At 44.2% G+C, this 23,625-nt stretch overlaps 1 pseudogene; it reads right to left on the bottom strand.

The window, feature by feature from the left end:
- Window positions 1-17,328: 17,328 nt before the first annotated feature.
- LOC114894707 lies at window positions 17,329-18,754 on the bottom strand (annotated as a pseudogene).
- Window positions 18,755-23,625: the final 4,871 nt, after the last annotated feature.

The following is a 23,625-nucleotide window of genomic DNA, read 5'->3' on the forward strand; positions in this document are numbered from 1 at the left end:
ACCTGGTGATGCATGAATATATTTCACTGTAAGACAACTAAAATATTAAAGATAAAAACTAAAGTCTCCCGTGATCACCACCCTCAATACCAGTTCTCCTCCCCAGAAAGTAACCAAGTATCAATTATATAGCAGCATGCATTAGTCAAGGGAGGTTAGGTTTTGCTGCAATAACAAACATCTTCAAAATCTCAGTGCCTTACAACAACAAAGGTTTATTTATTGATCCTTACATGTTTGTCATGGGTTGGCTTCAGCTGTATCTCTGGACACAGGTTGAAAAAGCAGGTAGGTTATGCTAATCTTAAGGCAGAGAGAAAAGAAACAATGGTGGAACCTCTTAAATCTTCCGCTTGGAAGTCTCATGTCTCTTTCACCCACATTTCCTTGGTCAAAGCAAATTATATAGCCAAACCTACTTCAGTGAGGGTGTATAATCCTTCCATAGAGAGGGACGGTGAAAAATTTCCTGTAGTTTTATAGAGTACATAAAACTATAGAAATAGGTATCATTTTAATATAATTTATTGCAACACTGAACTTTACTTTCTTCATGCAAAAATACGTCTTAGAAGTCTTTCCATGTTACACAGATAGACCCATCTCCTTTTTATTTATTTATTTGTTTATTTTTGACTGCGTTGGGTCTTTGTTGCTATGCGCGGGCTTTCTCTAATTGCAGCAAGCAGGGGCTCCTCTTCGTTGTGGTGCACAGGCTTCTCACCGCGGTGGCTTCTCTTGTTGCAGAGCACGGGCTCTAGGCATGCGGGCTTCAGTAGCTGTGGCACATGGGTTCAGTAGTCGTGGCACATGGGCTCAGTAGTTGTGGCTGGCGGGCTCTAGAGCGCAAGCTCAGTAGTTGTGGCACACGGGCTTAGCTGCTCTGCGGCATGTAGGATCTTCCCGGACCAGGGCTCGTACCCGTGTCCCCTGATTTGGCAGGTGGATTCTTAACCACTGGGCCACCAGGGAAGTCCCTCCATCTCCTTTTTAAACAGCTGCATTCATATGCCGTAATATGGATATACTATGGTTTATTTAGCTATTTCCCTATTTGAAAACATTTAAGTTGTTTCTAATTTGTTATTACTGCAGACAAAACTGTAGCAATATCCCAGTACTTGCCCCTTGTACATATGTGCAAGCGTTTCTCTGGGGTGGGTACAGAGAGGTGGAATTGCTCATGAATAGCTCATGAATAGTTCCAAAGGAACTGCCAGTTTTCTCTCTGTATCCTAATACGGCATACTCATTAGGAGAATTTCAAAGGTTTAATAAAAGGACTACTGACAAAGAATAGGGTAGTATCCCAAGACTGATAACAGTGAGGCTAGGCCTGAACGAGCAAGAGGAGGGAGCAGTTAGCAGAGACATGTGGAAAGAGATGGGTGAAGCCAGCAATATGGCCCTATAGTGAAGGAGTCAAGGGAATAAATGCCTCAAATCAGTTCTCCCTCTGGTCTCCTACTGGGCTGACCTCAAGCAGGTGACAGACAGCCAAGGAGTCTATTTACCTAGCCCGTCCTGGCCTGCCTCCTGGAACACAGAGGAGGTGGAAGGAATAGAAAGCCAACCTGGAGGAGCAAATAGAAGATATCTATCCCGTTCTCTTACCCACAGAACAGGAAATGACTTAATTGTTTGCCAATATGATAAGCAAACAAAAAAATGCTACTTAAAAGTGCACTTTTAATTTGCGTTGCCCTAATTATCAGTGAGGACTTCTGCTGCTAATGCAGGAACCCAGACTGTCTTTTCCAGCACAGCTTAGGTTTAAATAACCTAACCCTAACTGATACAGCATCCTACTATTGACAGCTCATAGTCCTTACATTTAATTAGAAGGAAAGAGATATTATTGTTACTGTTTGTAGGAACAATGGGGTTGATTTGGTGGTTTGTGCCATTAAGTCTTCTGGAACTTAGGCTCCTTTAGTCTTGTTGCTTCATCCTACATTAACTGCTCATTTGGACCAAGCTCACCTCATGGGTCCAAAATGTCTGCTCCAACTCCTGCCATTATATCTGCATCCAAACCAGAAGGAAAAAAGAAGAGACCAGGAGGGAAAAGGTGGAGGTGTGGGGTGCAACCCAGTGGTCTCTTAATGAAGGTTCTAGAATCTGCTATGTGATTACCTGATTTACACCTTGTTGGACAGAACTCAGTTACATAGCCATACTTGGCTATAAGGAAGGTTGGGAAGATTTTAATTTTATTTGGGGAGCTAAGTGCCTAGGCACAAGGGAGATGATCTATAACTACTATTTTTAAAGGTCCAGGAATTGGACAGACACCCTTCTCTGGCAGGTGAGTTGGTCCTGCATTCTAGGAGGAGTGTACCTGTACTTTGACCTCCATGACCCCTGGCTCTTCCCTCGGGGACACTCTTCCTTGTCCAGTATCCTCATGGCCAAATTTAATAGATACTAGTGTCACCTTTTTGGGGACTCCACAAATATTATATCCCTGTTTCCTGATAGTTTGGGGTCCCTGGAGTTTCTCATTTCTTTGTAGAAGAAATAAATGTGAAGATGTTTATTAGGGGACATTTAGTGCTCTCTACCACAGATGCTCAGAATAATGCCTGGCCCATGTTTTCCATGCTTAAGCTCAGGAGTCATATCCTATATGACTATATCCTATATCCTATATGGAGACTAAGGTCAGTTTTTAAAGAAAAATCATACACAGTCAAAATTATTATTGATACATCCATGTGTGTTATCCTCCACAACTTTGTAAATGTGTATCAATTAGCTAAGGCTGCCTAACAAGCCACCTCAAAACTCGGTGACATACCCATTCATCTGTCGATGGACATTTAGGTTTCTTCCATGTCCTGCCCATTGTAAATAGTGCTGCAAGAAGATGTGGTATATATATATAATGGAATATTACTCACCCATAAAAAAGAATGAAATTGGGTAATTTGTAGAGATGTTGATGGACCTAGAGTCTGTCATACAGAGTGAAGTAAGTCAGAAAGAGAAAAACAAATATCGTATGTTAACGCATATATGTGGAATCTAGAAAAATAGTACTGATGAACCTATTTGCAGGGCAGGAATAGAGACACAGACGTAGAGAATGGACGTGTGGATACAGTGGGGGAAGGGGAGGGTGGGATGAAAGGGGAGACTAGGTTTGACATAAATACACTACCATGTGTAAAATAGATAGCTAGTGGGAACCTGCTGTAGAGCACAGGGAGCTCAGCTCGGTGCTCTGTGATGACCTAGATGGGTGGGATGGGCTCAGGGAGGGGGTCCAAGAGGGAGGTCCAAGAGGGAGGGGATATATGTATACATATAACTGATTCACTTCATCGTACAGCAGAAACTAACACAACATTGTAAAGCAATTATACTCCAGTAAAAAAATACTCAGTGATATAAAACAACAATCATTTACTTTCATGTAAAGTAAGTCTGCAGTCTGGCTGATCTAGCAGCCAGAGCATGTTCTCCTGCATAGCAGAAGCACTAGAGGGCAAGGCCAACCACGCAAGCACATTTCAAGCCTCTGCTTGTGTCAGTGACTGCTAACATCCCATTGGGAAAAGGAAGTCACATGGCCAAGCCTAAGGTCAGTGGGTGGGGAAGTATATACGTACACGACCAAGGCCAGCATCCCCCAACATCAAATTCCACTCCTCCTATGGAGGTGGTGTGGGAGAGGGAGCGGAATGTTTTTAAATAATTTAATTTGCCATAAAATGATTTTTAAATCAATTGCTCTAACGTATTTGTCAAGTTGTGGCCCTCGATTCTTCCATTTCTTATTTGAGGAGGTCAAGGAAGCCATCACCAACCACTTGCCCAGTTAGTTGAACATTGCATTTTACTTCTTTGTTAACAGCTTGACACCCATAAAATAATCTATATATTATTTCTGTATGAATTGGTCAAAATACATCCATTATTGCAGTTGGATGGCAGATATGGCCTGGGTCACAGGCTCACTGAGTGGATGGTGGGCAGAAACATTTTCACTCTTCAAATCCCCCCTCCCACTACCCATGCCATTGACCTTGGCTACCTGTCAGCTGTTCCCCCTATCTGAGCAGCAGTGCAGATGGGACAAGTACATGGGTTCTGTAGTGGATACTGTGGCATGCTGCCCAGACCCCCCAACTCCAGGACTGAGGCACTTATATCCCCCCAGCTGCTGCTAGCATAGGCTGCTGACAGCTCTCAATCGAGTCCCTCTTGAGGATTTGCCCTTGGTTGAAGAAAGCAACCTAGTCCAAGTTCTACATCCAATGACTGGATGAAGTGGGAGTCCCAAAGTCCTGCCTCCATGCCATCGTAGCTCCATCCTTACCCCTTGGCATCAGCTAAGGCCTCTGCCGAGGTTACATGCAGTTTGATTTTTCCTTTCCACGCATGATCCTGAAAGCACTCTGTAATAATCTTCCTGCATGCATACCTCCACGGAGTTTTATTCCTGGGGAGCCTAACCCACAACAGGCTCTGAAGTCAGACGGAACTGGGTTTTGAGTTTTATCCCAAATACCCACGAGCTATGTGGCCTTAGACATTATACATTCACTATAAGCCTCAATAAGCCTCAGATTTTTAATCTCTAAAGATGAAATAATGATAGTATAGGCCTCTTATGGTTACAATGAGGACGAAGAGCAATAATGCTGTAAATCGTATGATATCTGGCACGTGTTAGATTTTGCTGAAATGTATTCCATTTTTGCTCAGCCCGTTGCCTGCATTTCCAGAAGCCAGCGTCTTCAGGCCTCACTGAAAGAGAAGTGGTCCTGTTGTGCTAACTTCTTTCCAGCAGATGGCGCCAGTAGACAAATCCTATCCAGCTCAGTTACAACTCTCACTATTCACAGATTACATACCAGTTTCACATGCATCATCTCATTTGATTCTCCTTCATCAATTATTTACCAAGTGCTGATTATTCCATCATTTATTCTTTCATCCCTTTCTCAACGCATGCTTGCTGAGACCTTACTCCAGCCAAAGTGCAGCTTTAAATCCCTTCTAAAATATCATGGTGACTAAGACACAAACAAAAAAGGAAAGTAAAAGAAAAGAAGAAAAGAAAATTCCAAGCCCCAGCTAGAAAGCTGGATTTTGAGATATAAAAAGACAAGTTTTAGCCACTGATTTCGTTCTGGTCCTGACCTGGTGCCAACGTGTCTGATGGAGGCTGCTTTAATAAAACAATAAAGCGGAAGAAGCTTGATTTGAGTGAAACTGAGTCAGGAAGGAAATGATTCTTCTGCAGGAGCTGCTGAGGTGCCTCCCCAGAGACCATCCGCAGTCCTCCCCAAGGGCTATTGATCTGAAGGCACAGCAGTTGGTTCTTGGACTGGTTAAAATTGCCGAGTAGGAGAAAAAAAGAAAAAAAATCCATAAAGGAGGTGTTGAGGGCTTGCGGGGAGGAGGAGTTAGCTGGCCTGGATTCAGGAGCTCCCGATAGAAACGACTTTGTAGTTCCTTCTGCTTTGCAGCCGGCCAGCGAGCATTCCTGGAAGCCATGAGACCAGGCCGGCTGAGATCCTGGTGGGACAAAGGGTGCCCACCCTCAGCCTACTCTCACTCACTCCAGAGCCGTGGGGGAATAAACTCACCTGAAGATCACCCCAGCAGTGCAATTTAGGGGTGCCAAGAAGGGCTCCCTCCATGGGTGAAATCCCTCTGTCTCTCAACAACCAGTCTCTGGACCCCAGATGCCACCATTAGTGATTCATTGTCCCTTAAAATGAAAACTGCAGGAATTAAGAGCTGAACTTCTATATAGGTAGGGGTGTGTGTGTGTGTGTGTGTGTGTGTGTGTGTGAGAGAGAGAGAGAGAGAGAGAGAGAGAGAGAAAGAGAAAGAGAGAGAGAGATTATACTGACTTGGAGAAAAGTCTGTAAATGTTCACATCAGTTGTTGACATGGGTTACCTTGAGCCAGAAGGTGTGGAGTAAGTTAGAAAGATTAATGGAGGATGGGAAAAGAGAAGGAGAAGAATAGGTAAGAAAAAAAAATCTCATTAAAAAAGGATGTCGGAAATCCCCTGGCGGTCCACTGGTTAGGACTCAGCACTTTCACTGCTGAGGGCACAGGTTCAATCCCTGGTCAGGGAACTAAGATCCTGCAAGTTGTGGGGCATGGCCAAAAATAAATTAATTTTAAAAAAAGGATATCCATGATTAAAAGTATTATTATTATTATTTTACATCACAATCAATATGACTTTACTCCAGGAATATAAAATTGGTTTAACATTAGAAAATGAACTCATATAATTTACCACTTTAACAGAATAAGGAGAACAACCATCTCAGTAGATGCAAAGAAAGCATTTGATAATATTCAACATAAGTTTATGATTTTAAAAAAAACTTAAGAAATTAGGAGTAGAAGGAAACGTCCTTCATATGGTAAAGATTTTCTACAAAGAACATTTAGCATATTTAATGGGAAAATATTGAAAGCATTTCCATTGAGATCAAGAAAGAAACAGATTCCCAGTATGTCTATTTCTATTTATTATTGTGTTTGAGATCCTAACCAGTGCAAAAATAAAAGATTTGAAAGGAAGAAATTTACACACATGAGGAAAAAAAAACCCCAAATCTACCAATAAGCTATTAGAATTAAAAGTAAATTTAGCGGGACTTCCCTGGTGGCACAGTGGTTAAGAATCCACTTGCCAGTTCAGGGGACATGGGTTTGATCCCTGGTCCAGGGAGATCCCACATGCTGCAGAGCAACTAAGCCCGTGCGCCACAACTACTGAAGCCCGTGCGCCACAACTACTGAACCTACTCTCTAGAGCCCGCGAGCCACAACTACTGAAGCCTGAGCCCTTAAAGCCCGTGCTCCACAACAAGAGAAGCCACTGCAATGAGAAGCCCCTGCACCGCAATGAAGAGTAACCCCCACTCACAGCAACTAGAGAAAACCGGCGCACAGCAACGACGATCCAACGCAGCCAAAAATAAATAAATTTATATAAAAAAGAAAGATCCATGGACTAAATACTCAGCCATTAAGAAGTATGAAATTTAAAAAAAAGTAAATTTAGCAATCACCATACACAAAGTCAGTATACAAAAGTCAATTGAATTTTTATTTACCATAAAAATTTAACATAAAACTTTGTTTAATAACATCAAAAAGAAAAAAGTACCATTTACTTGTATCACAAAACCCAAATAGCTAGGAATAAATTTAAAGAAATATGTGCAAGACCTGTAAATTGAAAAACTTAAAACGTCACTGGGAGAAATGAAAGTTCTAAATAAATAGATATTTCTTGTTCATGGGTCAGAAAACTCAATATTGTAAAGATGTCAATTCCCTCCAAATGGGTCTATAGATTCAGTGCAATTTTTTTCTTTGAAAAAGTAAGGAATATTTATTATTTGATTTCTGTAAAAGATTTCTTCTGTTGCCTGTGAGTGTAAAGATATGCCTGAAAGATGACCACTAAAATATTAACAGTAGCTATATAGCGTGATAAGATTGCAGGGGATTTTACTTTCTTCCTTATAATTTTATATATTTAAAAATTTTATAGAGTGTGTTTAAATTTAAAAAACAAAACAAAACAAACTATTGCAAGCCAAACGGGAAAAGCAATGACAAAAACTGAGACTTAGTATCAGACAGGATTCAAATTCCAACTCCTCCATTCCGTAGCTGTGTGACTCAGAGAAAATTGCTTAACTTCTCTGTGCCTCAGTTTCCTCCTCTTTAAAAGCAGAGGTTGAGTGGACAGCTCTTGTTTTTGCCTGCCCAGCACCTTTCCCCTTGATCTCCCTTTGGGAATCATCCCACCTAATTCCTACCACAATCCATTCGATTTGTGCAAGAGTGGCGAGCTCAGGTACCCATGGGATTTGGTTTGGTGATGTAAATGAGGGAAGTGGGCCAGGTGTGAGGAAGGAACATGGGTAAAAGAAATATTTTACTTTCTTCTTTAATCCACTGTAAAAAACAAACAAACAAACAAACAAAACCAGTATTGCAAGATTTATGACAAATGGCTCTGATATGAGGCTTCAATGCTGAGACAACAGGACATGGTGGGGACTGTGGAGAAATGGAGAAACCATGCTCAATCCAAAGGGGACCCCCATCACAACGGTGAAGAAGTGCACCCATGTTGCTGGATTTCCAATTTGTCAAGAGAAGCCAGAAATCTGGATTTTAATGTGAAATCTCTCAATGTTTAATTTTTGGCAATGAATGCAAAAATATTTTAAAATGTGATGTTGGCCCAAACGGTGTAGGCCATGATTCTGTCTGAGTGCCAGATCTGAGCCTGAGGGCCCATTGTATGATCTCCGGCCCAGCGGGAGAGACAGATGGGTGGATAGGTAGTTTTGACACAGCTTGATAAGTGTAAAGATGGAAACACATGCTGTAATGGGGCAGAGAAGAGGAGTGGGGGTGGGGAGGGGGTCTTTGAGGAGGAGCTGGCACTCCATCTGAGTCCTACATGAAGGCTCAGCAGGCCAAGAAACTGGGGTTGGGCAGTCCAGGCAGAGGTAACAGTCCAGGGGAATTCCATGCTAGAGAACCTAGCAGACTGGCAAAGCTCAGGTGTCAGATGGGGGTGGGGAGCAGGGAGAGAGAAGGCTGGGGAGGTGGGCGGGGCCCAATGGAGAGTGGCCTTGAGCATATCATGTGTCTGTTCAACCATTTCTTAATTTTCCCACGTTGTAATTTCTGCTGTTCTTGATAGAAAACCAGAGGTTGTTTCCATGCCCCCAAACCAACCATTTCCTGTGATAAAAAGAAGCCCTTTCAGCTGTCAAAGTCGGCAAAACTCCTCTTTCTCCCCCCCCCAACCCCCCCAACCCGCTCTGGCTCACCCTCACGTGCGTTTCACTCTCACCCCTGGAGTATCCAAGAAAATAAATACTTCTGACCTTTGTCAGAACACCTTGGACTGGCCAGTCTAAAAAGAAACAACTTGTACAGGAGGAAATGTCTCAATTCCTCCCAAATGGCTCTCTTTTCTCTTATGTCCAAAGCCAAATGCAGTTATGATTCTGAGATCACAGGGGTGGTGTGCAGGGCCCTGGGCTTCAGGTCATGAGTCCGTTCTCATCCTGGTCCCACAGCCTGACTCCTCCAATAAGACCAGGCCACACATGCCCAACTGGAGCATAAGCAGGTATGTTGGATGGTTTCCCAGAACCTTCTCCATCAGGACTCAGGGCCCAAATCTCTTGCACACAGAGCCAGTGTGGCTCTAATGTCAGTGATGGTGTCTCCCATCTAGCCAGCACGTGCCAAGCTCTCACCATACATAAGCTCATATAATCCCATAAAAGTCTCATCCCACTTTATAGGAAAGGAAGTTGAAGTCCAGGGAAGCTAAGTGATGGCTTGAAAGTCTGACCTCAAAGACTATGCTATTTGAAATGAAATGTAGTTCATTGTGATGATTCGTTCTATGTGTCAACTTGACTAGGCTAAGGGATGCCCAGATAGCTGGCAAAACATGATTTCTGGGTGTGTCTGTGAGGGTGTCTCTGGAAAAGATTAGCATTCGAATCAATAGACTGAGTAAAGATGGCCCTCCCCTGTGTGGATGAGCATCCTCCAATCCATTGAGAGCTCAGTTAGAATAAAAAGGTGGAGGAAGAGTGAATTTGCTCTCTCTCCAGAGCTGGGACCTCCATCTTCTCCTGCCCTTGGACATTGGAACTCCGGGTTCTCAGGTCTTTAGACTCAGACCAGATCTTAGATGTAAACACATCTGTATCTATATCCATATCTATCAATACACATATATCTCCTGCTGGTTCTGTTTCTCTGGACAGACCGAATACATTCATATACATGATAACATATTAAACAGCACGGGAAAGTTTACCATGAAAAGACAACTCTCACCCCCAACTCCCTTGAGGCGACCTCTTTTAATCATTTTAATTTTCTGGTGATTACCTCCCTAACTATAAACAATAGCTAGATAATATTTACTGTCTGTAAAGTGTGCTTATAATCCCTGCTTTCTCCAACTGCTTGATATTTATATACTTATTTTTCGTTCTCATTTCTCTTCATAAATTCAATAAGTGTAACCTCTATCTTATTTTATCCCATGGACCATATCTTTTGACACTCCACTTTCTAAGATGAAGGTATGAGCAGCGTTTCTTTTCTCTTGCTGTTTCTATTTTCCACATTTTGCCAGCCTCACTTTTGTTTTTAAAGCGTCATTTTATTTACTGTGGTAGAGGCTTCCAGAGTTCCCCTCTATCGGGATCTCTCCTTCCAGACACATGGAGGATTATGTTTCCCCACCCCTTTGAGTTGGTGTAACCATGTGACTAATTCTGGCCAATGGGTTGGGGGAGGAAGTGACCTTTGCTACTTCTAGGCTTGGAGCATTTAATGGCTGATGTGAGCTCCTCCCTCCCCCAACCCCCAGATGCAGATACCATGTTCTCCCACCTGCTGCCACACCTGGCAACATTCCATATGGAAGAGCCTCTGTCAGCAACCCCCAACCCCGGCAATATATAATCAACATGTAATATGAGGGAGACATAAATCTTTGTTGTTCTAAGCCTCTGAGTGTTTGGGGGTTATTTGTCACTGCAGCTTAAACATGCACATCCTAACTGATGTAGTTAACATATTCTGTCCTGCAACTATTACAATCAAGAACTTTAATGTTTTGTCCATCCTTTAAATGAACAGATTACAAAAAAGATAAACTATTTCTGTCCTGGCAAGTCTGAAAATGTCTTTATTTGCCCTCACACTTGATTATGTTTGCCTGGGAATAGAATTCTAGGTGAAAATTTCTTTTAGAATTTTCAAGACACTGCACTATTGGCATCTGGCTTTTGAATTCTGGTGAGAAATCTGATACTGGTCTGAGTCTTTTTCCTTCACAGATTTTTTTTTTTTTTTTTTTTTGGCCATGCTGTGTAGCTTGCAGGATCTCAGTTCCCCTACCAGGAATTGAAGCCGGGCCATGGCAGTGAAAGCACTGAATCCTGACCACTAGACCACCAGGGAACTCCCTAGATGAATATTTTTTAAATCCAGGGAAAACTTAGAATCTTTAAACTGTATTGCATCTGACACAGTTTAATTTTTTTCTCACATTTTCTCTCCGTCTTTTCCGTCTCTGTCTTTTTGTTCTATGTTGGGAGGACTTTCTTCAACTTTAAATTTCAGACATCTATTAAAGTTTACATCTTAGCAATAGTGTATATTTGAGAAATTTTAACAATATTTATATCAGTATAACAAACAGAAAAAAATCATGAATCATAAGTGTACAAATGGATGAATTATCACAAAGTGAACACACGCGGATAAGGACAACCTAGTCAAGAAGTCGATTATTACCAACAAGTCGTTGTCCCCTTGTGCTCCTTCCCAATCACCACCCACCCCTTCTCTCTAAAGGTTACCCATTCTACTGTTCTAACCCTGTCAATTAGTTCCTCCTGTTTTTTGAAACAAATAAGTGGAATCATACAAGTCATTTATCCTCTTGAAGCTCCAGTTTCCTCAGCTGTAAACTGGGAGTAAAAATATAACTAAAAGAACATGGCAGATTATAGGTGCTTAGGACATGTTTGTTTAATCTGTGTAGCTCATTGTACCTTAAATCACTTGCACAAGTGGTGGATTTCCAGCGTAAAAAGAGGTTATATCACCAATGAACCAGAAAACCTATAATCCTAGGATCTGATATGGGCAGAGTAGGAGGTGAAAAGCCACTAAGTAGGAAAGGAACATTTTCTTTTGACATGAATGAGAATTCCTCTTGATCCACATCCTTACCTGCATTTGGTGTTGTCTGTGTTTTGGAGTTTGGCTGTTCTAAGAGGTGTGTAGTTTTAATTTGCACTTCCCTGATGACATGTGATGTGGAACATATTTTCCTATGCCTGTTTGCCATTGATTTATCTTCTTTGGTGAGGTGTCTGTTAAGATCTTTGACTCACTTTTTTTAAAGGCTTTAAAAAATTATTTATTTAATTTATTTTTGGCTGCGCTGGGTCTTTGTTGCTGCGTGCGGGCTTTCTCTAGTTGTGTCAAGCGGGGGCTACTCTTCGTTGCGGTGTGCGGGCTTCTCATTGCGGTGGCTTCTCTTGGTGCGGAGCACAGGCTCTAGGCGCGCAGGTTTCAGTAGTTGTGGCGCACGGGCTCAGTAGTTGTGGCTCACGGGCTTAGTTGCTCCGCGGCATGTGGCATCTTCCCAGACCCGTGCTCGAACCTATGTCCCCTGCATTGGCAGATGGATTCTTAACCACTGTGCCACCAGGGAAGCCCATTGACTCACTTTTTAATTGGATTGTTTGTGTTCTTATTGGTGAGTTTTTGTATAGTTTGGATAACAGTCCTTTATCAGATGTGTCGTTTGCAAATATTTTCTCCCAGTCTGTAACTTGTCTTCTCATTATCCTCACATTGTCTTTTGCAGAGTAGAAGTTTTTAATTTTAATGAAGTCCAGTTTATTGATTATTTCCTTTGAGGATCGTGACTTTGTTGTTGTATCTAAAAAGTTATTAGCACACCCAAGGTTTGCTCCTATTATCTTGTAAGACAGTGGTCCCCAACCTTTTTGGCACCAGGGACCGGTTTTGTGGAAGACAATTTTTCCACAGATGGTGGAGGGGAGGATGGTTCAGGCGGTAATGAGAGCCAGCGATGGGGAGCGATGGGGAGCGGCAGATGAAGCTTTGCTCCTTCGCAGCCACTCACCTCCTGCTCTGCCACCCGGTTCCTAACAGGCCGCGGACCGGTTGGGGATCTCTGTTGTAGGAGTTTGGTGCATGTGTGGTTTTAATCTAACCTGTGGCTTTTGCCCCCATCCAGCTGGTTTCCAATAATGCCCTTGGCTCATTGTCTTTTTTTTTTTTTTTCATATTTATTTATTTGGCTGCACTGGGTCTTGGTTGTGGAATGCGGAATCTTTTAGTTGCAGCATGTGGGATCTAGTTCCCTGAGCAGGGACCGAACTCGGGCCCCCTGCATCGGGAGCTTGGAGTTCTAGCCACTGGACCACCAGGGAAGTCTCTCATTGTCTTCTTACAGTCACGGCAATGTTAACATTTTATAACCTTCTCTTCTTTATCTTGCTAAGGAGGCAGTTTCAGCCCAGCTTTTAAAATCTCCAGGTACTTGTGCTCTCCAGATTACTTCCCTTTGCTTTACAAGTCTTCTTATCAGATTCAATTGAGACTTACACTTCCATAACCAAGATTTGTTTGATTCTATACAGGCTTAGGAGCTGATGTCTTCTCTCAGAGGTGGAATTACATTTACCAAGCTCATGGGACTGATGTGGAAAATGGGAATGTCAATGTATCCACTGATAACAAGAAATAGGATTAAGCATACTGCAATTTTCTCATCAGCCTAACCAGCACATTCTTTCCTGAAGGCAGATCTAAGTGAAAAGTAAAATTATGTAAAATAAAGGAAAAGAAGATGACTTGGTGAGCATTTGACAGTTCAGCCCTATTGACTGAGAGCCTGTTACATGTCAAGCATCGTGCTGGACACAAGGCTGGACCCCAGGCGGAGAACAGCCAATAAGAGAGATGGGGCTCTGTGTTCACAGATCCTTGGCTACACAAAGAAGTTAATGAAACGTCTAGGTTAAAAAAGGAAAAAACCCCCAAAAAACTGTGCAACGTAGCCTCTGCTTCCCCTCTGAAACTACTAAGATAAGAGTACAGGGATTTTTCTTTATAAAATACAATGCCCTGGGTGGCGGGGGTGGGGGAGGGATAAATTGGGAGCTTGGGATTGATGTATACACACTACTATATATAAAATAGATAACTAGTAAGAACCTACTGTATAGCACAGGAAACTCTACTCAATACTCTGTAATGACCTATACGGGAAAAGTATCTAAAAAAGAGTGGATATATGTACATGTATAACTGATTCACTATGCCGTAGACCAGAAAAAAACACAATGTTGTAAATCAACTATACTCCAATAAAAACTAATTAAAATAAAAAAAAATACAGTGCCCTAAGACAAAGGTCAGCAAGCTATGGTCCATGAACCAAATCTAGCCTGCTCCTTGTTTATGTACAGCCGCCCATAAGGGAAGAATAGTTTTGCATTCTCGAATGGTTGGGAAAAAATAAAAAGCAGAATAATATTTTACGACACATGAAAACGTTAGGAAATTCAGATTCCAGTGTTCATAAATAAAGTTTTGTTGGAACTTAGCCATGTGTTCCAATGCATGTTCCACGTATTGTTAATGGCTTCTTTCATGCTACATTGACATAGTTGAGTAGTTGCAATGGAGACCATATGGTGTGCAATGCCAAAAATACTTACTATCCGACCCTTTACAGACAAGATTTGCCATCCCTTGCTCTAGAGCAGCTCTATTCCACAGAACTTTCTGCAGTGACAAGGAATGTCATGCACTGTCCAATATAGTTGCCAGCCACTAGCTCCATGTGGCTATTGAGTGCTTGAAATGTGGTTAGTGCGATTAAGGAATTGAAAGTTTGTTTTATTTTATTTTAATTAATTTAGATTTAAATAGCCGCAGGAGACCAGAGTCTGCCGTGTTGTATAGTGCAGTGGCAGAGAGTAAGAGAAGCACATCTGGATTAGGAAACACCAGGCACAGTGGATGATGGGGCATCATCCTGAAAACGGAGGGATGAAGTGAAAGTTTATATATGGAAGACTGAGACGCTCTGCCCAACCTCCTTCCCTCAGGCTTCTTTCACAACCTAGATTCCACATTGCTGGCATGGAGGATTGTACTCTCCTAAAGAGATGCTATAAGAGTCTTCTCTGGAGAATTTGACCAGCTCAGGAGGAAAACCCTAAGGACGCTGACAATGGGAGCTCCCTAATGGACAGTCACACCAAAGCTCATAGTTAATAATTAGGCCTCCTCACGTGCATCCCGCGCCCAACCAGTTTCAGTCTGGGTCCCACCCTTCAATGTGAGCAGACAGCCAAGGATCATCACACGTTGGCGGAAAGATGCAAAGAACAAAGAGATCAAATGGACAGACTTAAGCAAAGACCTATGGGAGAACATAATTTGTTAAATTTGGAGATCCACGAAGTTGGATGAGAAAAATGGTCCTTATCTTTAAGTTCAACTTAAATTCAGCATTTCCTTCACTTACGAACATAAGCAACAAACCAGAGTAGTATTAGCAGTTCCCATGGCTTCACCAATAGAAAACATGTATTTTCCTATCACAATGGTTTTACCGAAGGCAGCTCAAAATATCATTTCTGCTTATCATGACTTTGAAATTATGCTAGTTATTAGACATACCACTAAATCTTCTAATATAGAAGGACATACGTTACTATATGACAGATTTGTTTTTAAAATATTTTGATAACTGCATTTTGATATAAATGATTCTCTCTGTAATCTTCTGTATGGAAGTTTATTCATTGAAAAATATTAGGCTGAGAAGAGGTCCATGGGCCTCACCAGGCTGCAAAGGGGTCTGTGGCACAAGAAAGGTTAAGAATCCCTGTGTTGGGCTTCCCTGGTGGCGCAGTGGTTGAGAATCTGCCTGCCAATGCAGGGGACACGGGTTCGAGCCCTGGTCTGGGAAGATCCCACATGCCACGGAGCAACTAGGCCCGTGAGCCATGGCCGCTGAGCCTGCGCGTCCGGAGCCTGTGCTCCACAGCGGGAGAGGCCGCAACAGTGAGAGGCCCGCGTACCACACACACACAAAAAAACTGGGTGACATCGATAAGGGGGCAGTACAAGAAAAAATTTGGTCCATGAAGAAAACATAATAATTCAGTTAATAAAAAAGTTATGTTCAGGGACACTGTGTAGGAGTGCTGAGCCCCCTTCTCATGGTTCCAGCCCCAGGGACAGAGGTTGTCCAGTGTCACTGTGGGGAGAACCTATCAAGGGAGGAGTGGGATAAGGACATAAGGGGAAGACGGGGAGAAAGTTCTGCTGTCCCCAGTGTGGAACAGGCAGGGATACGGGGCTGGAGGATGTGCTCACAGAAGCCTGAGGAGGGGGTGGGGAAGCAGGGGCTTTGTCAGTTCTGTGGGTTTAGAGCCCATGCTGAAAGGGATTCCCGCTGTGTCCAGCTGTCTCCCACTCTGCTGTGTTGAGTCTGTGAGCCTGGGCTATGCTAACTCAGGGGTGATACAACCTGGAAGAAGAATTTGAGGCTGTCTTGGAAAGATGCAAAACCATCTCAGTTGCAAGGTGCCAAGATCACAAGGTCCTGCTGCTACCTGAGGGGTCTGAAGCTTTGAGGGCAGGGGCTGGGGAGTCACAGTCCTGTGAGGCAGGGAGAGAGAAGAGTCACAAACCCAACTCAGAGCTATTCTCCAGCCCTATAGGTGCTTTCACTCCTCAGTGCCCTGGAAGTCACCAGCGGGTGTCAACTGGGAAGACAGGGACAGGAAGACAGGGATGGCCCGGGGCTTTTACCTGTTTGATTTTAGGCCTGTTTCTCTGTGAAAGGATGGGGGCGGCAGGGTGGAATGAATGGATGAGTCACACCTCCAAGCAACAGCAGGAAGGAACAGCCTCTGCCGGCAATGACAGTACCCTAGGTGAGGGCCCTTGGGGCTCTGACAGGGAAAGGCAAGATTCCCCCACTCAAATGCCCTGGGTTAGGACAGGTAGGAGGGAATTCTATAAAGCAGCTACAGGGAGTGTGGTGAGAGGGAGCAATACTAAAAGAACAAAGTCCAATACTGATGCGGACCCCCTATGAGGGAGTAAGAGAAGCACTGAGACAGCAGCCCAGTCCAGAGGGCTGCGGACTGACCTGGGGCTCAGTGGAGCCCCAGAACCAGGATTCCTTTGGTGCTAGAGGGCAGCAAGTGAAGGGAGAGTATGCTCCAAACCTGTGGAGGGAAGGAAGGAAACTGGATTCTGTTATCAGGAAAGCCAAGATCAACTAGCTTATAGAGGGCCCCCAGGCTTAAGTCTTGGAGAAGGGGCTAAAGCTCCCAACTCCTGGGTCTCTGAAGGGCAGGATCAGTGTAGCTGGTTCCCTTGAAGACCACTTGGCCTTAGGCCCAATCCATTCAATGCACTGATTACCACTACGGGTTCTCTCTCTAATCCTATCTAGAGGTCCTCTGCAGACCAGGGGAGGGTACAGGCACATGGGAACTTTGTGGGGCAAAGGGAAGCTGCGGGTAGGAAGGGATGGAGTGGGAGAAGAGGGTAACAGGTATCACGTGAGACCCTCTTCATTCTGGTGTTGTCCTAGAGCCAACAGCATCCCCTGGAAGGCCCCAAGCAAGACCAGGGAAGGTGCTATGAGGCAGCACAGGGCCCAAATAAAGAAATCCGTGCAGCCAAATCGGGGCTGTGGGAGAAGCCCTATGTATTTCGGATTCCCAGGGCTTGCTCCAATTCTTGTCATCTCTGCTGCACCTTGGAATAGAAGCATCGGCACACGGCCTCCTGTGCCCAAGGCTGGAAGTAGAGCTCAGCTCGGCGCTCTTCCTCTGGGTTACCCACCACATCAGTCATGGTCTTGAGGTCCCGGCACTGGGACTGAAGCCAGTCATTGATGAAACCCTGAGGGTCTCTGGCAAAGCTCAGCATGAACTCTCGCTGGGTCTTCAGCTGATTGATAGTTTCTATTGTCTCATGGATCTTGCTGTCTAGAGTAGCAATCTCCTGCTGGCTGGCAGTAGACAACAGAAAAGAATTCATCTGGGTCTTCAAAGTATCATCCACTTCCACATCAAGGTCATAACAATCTGTCTTTTCCTGATCATTCGGCTCAACACTAATGATATGATTAACGATGATGGGCTCTGGTGGCATAAGCAAGGCATGGAGCCGTTGCGGGATCTCTGAAAAACTTCATACGTTGAGATTCAAAGATCTGCTGGAGGTACTTGTCACAGATGACAAACTCCCGCTCAGGTGGGTCCTGGAGCTTACGCGTCTTAATATATTGCCACAGTGCTTGAATGGTCACTGGACGGGTCTGGGTGTGGATGCCCAGCGGCCGAGCCAGAGGAGGGCCTAATTTAAACTGAGGAGGCTGGTAATCCAGCATCAGCAGGACAGTACACCGTACATTCACATCTTCTGGCCACTTCACTTCGAAGCCATCTGTCTCCTGGGTAGTGGCGGTCCTGTACCATTCTACCAGATGGTTGTCTGGCCCGTACAGGTCCTTGTCCAGTTCGAGCACCAAGGACTTAAAAAAAGAAGAGAACTTCCTCTTTTGTTTGGTGGCATCATATTTGGACAAGGCTGACTTGATGGGATGTTTCAAGGCCTCCTGGATATCTAGCCATTTCCTCATGATAGTCTGGTCCAGTTTCCTTTCAAAAGCCAAGAGATCCATATAGACCTGGGATTCTGGTACCAGTTCACGAACACTTTGAGGTAGAATTTTGTCAGCCATCTTCTTTTTCTTTGCACTGTGGTTCCGATTCTGGACCGCCTTCTGCTGGACCTGCTGGATCTGCTGAGGAACAGGTCTCCTGCGGGACTGGTCCATCCCTGACTGGGCCAGGCCAGGTCTGACTGAAAGGCTCTCCTCATAGCCAGGGGGTGCCATGGAAGGTCCCTGAGGTGTCGTTCGGCTGCCTGGTAGCATACCTGGTCTCGGATAGGCCGCTCCGGGCATGGAGGAGCAGTACAGCCCTTGACCCGGTGCTGGGCCCATTGGTACCGGAGGCCCCGGAGTCCCACCTGGGCCCAGGGCAGCCTCCGCGCCCACCCCTCCTGAGGCTCCAGTGCTGCCGCTCGGAGCCACAGACTGGAAACCTGCCCCAGCCTCCATCTTTCCTGGAGCCACTGCTGTAGCTGCACAAAAAGCACCAAAAGTTCAGTTTTCTATTGTAAAAATTGTACGAGCAGGGGGGCTTCCCTGGAGGTCCAGTGGTTAAGGCTCTGCGCTTCCAATGTAGGGGGTGTGGGATTGATCCCTGGTCGGGGAACTAAGATCCCACATGCCGAGTGGTGAGGCCAAAAAAAAAACATAGTACATGCACATCATAAACAAGTTAGAGAAGTACAAAGAGGACAGCAAAAATCACCTCCAACCTCACTACCTGTTTGGTGAACATTGTTTTAGACAGCACTTCATGCAGATATACATAAATATACATACACACCCATACAAACTTACATGAAGATAAATATATGTATTGGTGTAAAGATATATACATAGTTTTAAACAAAAACAGGATCAAACTACACATTTTTTATTTTTATTCTTTTACTAAGTAATACATTGCATTTATCTTCCATAGCAATAATAAGAATTGAGGCAGGTAATTGTCTTCACCATACCAGGAAGCTGAGACTTGTCCATGATCACACCTGTTGAGAGAGGAAGAAATCTCTTTGTCATCCCAGAACTACTTACTCTTCAAGGACCTCATGTCTGTGAGGGGGTAAACCCTGGAGTTCAGCTGAACTGGGAAGCTTTCACCCTCTCAGCTGCATTTACTTAAAAGCTTGTAACTTATGTAACTGGAAATCTTAGAGATTTCAGGGGATGCTAGCTCTGGTGCAGGTCCCATATGCTGAGTCCCAACAGAGATCTATTGCTGAAAAACTTCAACTCAACTGTCACACTTTGGAGGCAGGAATCTGGCGCATCCTGGGCTCCTTTCTTTATCTTGGTTCCGATTCTTCTGTGAAACAAATGGGAGCAAGGAGCCAGTTGTCTCCGTAACCCTCAGTGCAGCAACTCACCACTAGGTGTCTCCATGGCACCATGTGCTGTAGTCCGTGGATAGAGAGCCACGCCCACAGAGGTTGATCTCTTCATCCTGTCTGGCTTCCAGGAACGGGAGGGAAATGAGAGACGGTAGATTTCCTGAGCTTGGTCCCAGGGTTTATTTAATCTTGGGTTTAATCTTCAGGATCCCAAAGCTCAGAATGGCTGCATCAGAGTCACCTAAGGAGCTTGCTGAAAGCAGTGATGCCAAGGTTTTGCTCCCAGAGTAGTGGATATCAACCTTGCCTACCCATTAGAATCACCAGGGAAGCTTTTTTTTTTTTTTTAACATCTTTATTGGAGTATAATTGCTTTACAATGGTGACCAGGGAAGCTTTTAAAACACAAAATGTTGGAGCGTGTTAGGGACTGAATGTTTGTGTCCTCCCCAAATTCATATGTTGAAACCTTACTCCTCTCTCCCAACATGTGATGGTATTAAGAAGTGAGATTTGGGGAGGTAATTAGGATTAGATGCAATCATGAGGGTGGAGCTCTCATCAGTGGGATTAGTGCCCTTATGAGCCATGAGAGAGCTTGCTTCCTCTTTCTGCTTTCTGCCATGTAAGGATACAACTGAGAAGCCGAGAAGTTGGCAGTCTGCAACCCAGAAGAGGACTCTCACCAGAACCCGACCACACTGGCATCCTGATCTTGGACTTCCAAGAACTGTGAGCAATAAATTTCTGTTGTTTATAAGCCGCCTAGTGTATAGTATTTCTGTTATTAGCACCCCAAACTGCGGCTGAGACAAGGGGCTCCAAGCTCCTCCATAGAAACACTGAGAAAACAAGCAGATACTGTCAGAATCAACTTTGTAAGAACTTTGGAAAACCATCAAGGTTTACAGCAACCAACTGAACGCTGAATCAAAAAAAAAAAAAAGGCAACTTAAGAATGGCTCAGGGGACTTCTCTGGTGGTTCAGTGGTTAAGAACCCGCCTACCAATGCAGGGAGCACGGGTTTGAGCCCTGGTCCAGGAAGATCCCACATGCCGCGGAGCAACTAAGCCCGTGCGCCACAACTGCTGAGAACCACGTGCCACAACTGCTGAGCCTGTGTGCCTAGAGTCCGTGCACCGCAGAAAGAGAAGCCACCGCAATGAGAAGCCCGCGCACCACTACGAAGAGTAGCTCTGGTGCAGCAATGAAAACCCAACACAGCCAAAAATAGATAAATTAATTAATTAAAAAAAAACAAAACAAAAAAAGATGGCTCAGTGCAAGCAGGGAGTATGGGCTAAAGCAGAGCTGCAAACAGCCTCCACAACACAGAGCCCATCTGCAAAGCCTGAGAGGTATGTTTTGTTTTAAGTTCCAGGTGTGCCAAGAAATCTCTGTCAAGGTACTAGTTGAACATGAGCTGAAGGAACAGATTTCAGCGACTACATACGACGTGAAATACAGCCTATGTAAAATAGTTTGGGAAAAATCACTAAGCAAATGGATGACTGCAGCCTTCATCAATCTAGATCAGCAACCCCTGGGGAAGGGGGAGAATCTGATTTTCAGTTACCATATTACAATATTCAAATGCCCAATCTCAGAAAAAAACAATCACAAAGCATCCAAAGAAACAGGAAAGTATGGTCCAGTCAAAGAAACAAAATTAATTGACAGAAACTATCCCTGAGAATGCCCTGACGTTGAACAGATGAGTCAAAGACTTGAAACCAACTGCCTTAAAAATGCTCAAAGGACTGAAGGAAACCATGGACAAAGAACTAACAGAACTCAGAAAAACAATGTATGAACAAAATGTGAATATCAATATTCTATCAAAAGAGACATGGAGAATTCCCTTGCCGTCCAGTTGTTAAGACTCCATGCTTTCACTGCTGTGGGCCGGGGTTCGATCCCTGGCTGGGGAACTAAGATCCCACAAGCTGCGTGGTGTGGCCAAAAAAGAGAGAGAGAGAGAGAGATGCGATAAAAAAGGAACTAAATAGAAATTCTGGAGCTGAAAAGTATAATAACTGAAATAAAGAATCTGATGCCCAGGGCTCACCCCAGTCTAATTACATCAAAATCTCTGGGGTTGGGCCTCCAACATCTGTACCTTCCAAACCTGCCAATGTTGAGAACCATTATCACAGAGATTCTGTTTTAGGAGGTGCAGGGCTGGAAATCTCAATTGTGGAGGTACATTAGTGTCACCCGAAGAGCTTTAAAAAATACTGATGGCTAGCCTACTCCCCAGAATCTCTGAGAGTAGGCACTGGGTATTGGCATTTTGAACAAACTCCCTTATAATTCTGATGGCCACTCAAGGGTAAAAACCATGGAGAATCCCACGGTGTCCAACCTTCATCTCTGTGAAAGCTTTTTGTTCAACTGAAATATTATCAAGAACCCCAATATCTAAAACGTAAGTTAGTAACATTTGTTTATTCTAAAATCCATCCATGAGGCTGTTGAGATTGGCATCGTTCATACATGCATGCATTTATTTATATTAATAAAGAATGTATTGAGTGCCCCACTATGTGCAAAGGAGGACAGCAGTGCACAAAACAGACAGCGCCTGCTGCCACCAAGCATTCATTCTAGCATGGAGCCATAAACAAACAAACAGTTATATGTGGGCTTCCCTGGTGGTGCAGTGGTTGAGAGTCCGCCTGCCGATGCAGGGGACGCGGGTTCGTGCCCCGGTCTGGGAAGATCCCACATGCCGCGGAGCGGCTGGGCCCGTGAGCCATGGCCGCTGAGCCTGCGCGTCCGGAGCCTGTGCTCCGCAACGGGAGAGGCCGCAGCAGAGAGAGGCCCGCGTACGGCAAAAAAAAAAAAAAAAAAAAAAAAGTTATATGTGTGTCAAGCAATAAGAGAATTAAAGTGAGACAAGAGGATAGAGGGGGATGAGAGCAGCTATTTTGGACGGAGCGGTCATAGTGACATTTGAGAAGTGGCCTGGAAGAAATGAGGGAGTGAGCTTCATGCTAGAGAATGTCTGGAGAAGTGCTGTCAGTTGAACAGAAATCTATGAAATCTTGGTTTAAGGATGATAGTCACAGCCTCCCATCAGCCAGTTTCTTTCTTTTGTTTTGGGTGCATCTCTTAGCTGAGTCTTACTTACCTCTGCTTTCCACCAGCCATGTGGATTTCAGGCAAGCCGCATCATCCCTAAGAGTCATGGTGTCTTCATCTGGAAAATACACATCGTAATCATAACCATACCCACCTCACCGTAGGGCTGCCGAGATAGGGAAGCACAGTGCCGTGCTTAACAGCATGGCCACTGCAGCCAAACAGCCTGCGTTGGGAGTCTGCCTATATAACCAGACTATGTATAGCTATACAACCACGGGCAAATTACTTAGCCTCTCTGGGCTTTTGGTTTGTGTGGTGGGCACATTAATGACTCCCCCCAACATAGCCACATCCTAATCCCAAATGTGTGAATATGCCAAGTTATATGGCAAAAGGGAATTAGGTTGAAGATGGAATTCAGGTTGCTAATCAGCTGGCTTTCAGATAGTGAGAATAATCTGTGTTTTCCAGGTGAGCCCAGTTTAATTGCAAGGGCCCTTAACATTGGAAGAGGGAGGCAGAAGAGAAGGTGCAGAGGGATGTGACCACAGAAGAACTGTCAGAATGATGTGAGGTGAGAAGGACTTGGCTCATTGATGCGCGCTTTGTAGCTGAAGGAGGCCACAAGCCAAGGAATGCAGGGGGTCCCTAAAAGCTGGAAAAATCAAGGAAATGGGTTTCCCCCTAGACCCAGAGAGAGGAATGCAGCCCTGCTGATACCTTGATTTTTAGTAAGGCCTGTGTAGGACTTCTAACCTTCAGAACTGTAAGATAATACATTTGTATTGTTTAAGCCCCTAAGTTTGTGGTAATTTGATATAGCAGCAATAGGAAACTAATACACCTTGTCATCTGGACATCAACAAAATAATAGTATCTGCCTCATAGGTTTGTTGGGA

The sequence above is a fragment of the Monodon monoceros genome, unplaced genomic scaffold, assembly GCF_005190385.1.
Source record: "Monodon monoceros isolate NGI ecotype Baffin Bay Population unplaced genomic scaffold, NGI_Narwhal_1 Super_Scaffold_13, whole genome shotgun sequence".
In the NCBI taxonomy this organism is placed as follows: Eukaryota; Metazoa; Chordata; class Mammalia; order Artiodactyla; family Monodontidae; genus Monodon; species Monodon monoceros.